General features: G+C 54.0%; 1 non-coding gene across 1 annotated transcript; it reads right to left on the bottom strand.

The window, feature by feature from the left end:
- On the bottom strand, window positions 1-119 carry LOC118614918. Its single transcript, XR_004956162.1, has one exon. It is a non-coding gene; the product is annotated as a 5S ribosomal RNA (ribosomal RNA).
- Window positions 120-1,106: the final 987 nt, after the last annotated feature.

Raw genomic sequence — 1,106 nt, 5'->3', positions numbered from 1 at the left:
CACCTACAGCACCTGGTCTTCCTAGGCGGTCTCCCATCCCAGTACTAACCAGGCCCAACCCTGCTTAGCTTCCGAGATCAGACGGGATCGGGCACGCTCAGGGTGCCATGGCCGTAGACTAAATGTCGTTTTGATGGCGATGTAACCAGTCGAATGGATGTGGCATAAGTTACGTAACACGGTGATTGATATTTATTTTAGTTTGTTTCGTTTTGGCTGACACTGCCAGTGATGCTGCTGTGTGTTTTTTATCCACGGACGTTCGGGAGAGAACTTCCTTAAAGAGATCGAGACGTGGAGCTGCTGAGGCAGAGGGCGAAAGAGGGTGACCGCCTTTTTAGGTGCCACCTCAGAGGCTTCCCAGGCACCTCCTGGTCCTCGCGTCTGCCTGGTCCACGCCCTCACCTTCCTGGCTCTTCTCTCTCTTCTTTCCCTCCCAAGTTGTTATAGTTTAGTAGGAAAAAAAAAAGTTTCCATGGCATTTCCTTGCTCATTCATAAGGAAGATTATTTCCCCGCCTAATAGTTACTTTAATCCCCTCTCGTGGACTGTCTGCCCACCTGGGATGCTTCTGGGAGGCCTGGTCAAATGTTCACGTTCAGGGCACGTGAGGAAACCTCTGACTCGGAGGCCAGCAGTGTGCCCCTAAACCCGGGGGGGGCACTTAAACAGAGGGGCGGGAAACACATGGGTTACGTCGTGCATTCCTTGGCGACTCATGTTGGGGAGACCAAGCCCCGTACACAGAGAAGAGGGTTCTTGACGGAGAGCGTAGAAAGAATTCAACGCACACCCCAAAGAGTCACAAGGAAAGGTCGTTAGGGAAGGGGTCACGCTCCACGGACAGGGTGGTCTCTGGGAGGCAGAGCGAGAGGGACTAAGAGCCGAGGACAGTGAGGGAGACGGAGTGAAGGCACCGAGAGGGCCTGAGAAAGACACCAGTTCCCGGAACTCAGGTTACGTACCATTCTTCAGTGACGTTCGTGTACCCATTTCCTTTGACGTGGACATACAGTGAGGAAGGATGGGGTGTGTCGCGCGACGAGGTACGAATATGGAGAGTGAAAGCCCTGCTGGCCGCTCCCAGCCTTAGTCCATGGGTCCCC

The sequence above is a fragment of the Rousettus aegyptiacus genome, unplaced genomic scaffold, assembly GCF_014176215.1.
Source record: "Rousettus aegyptiacus isolate mRouAeg1 unplaced genomic scaffold, mRouAeg1.p scaffold_m13_p_20, whole genome shotgun sequence".
NCBI lineage: Eukaryota > Metazoa > Chordata > Mammalia > Chiroptera > Pteropodidae > Rousettus > Rousettus aegyptiacus.
This window is presented reverse-complemented; position numbering and strand designations above follow the sequence as displayed.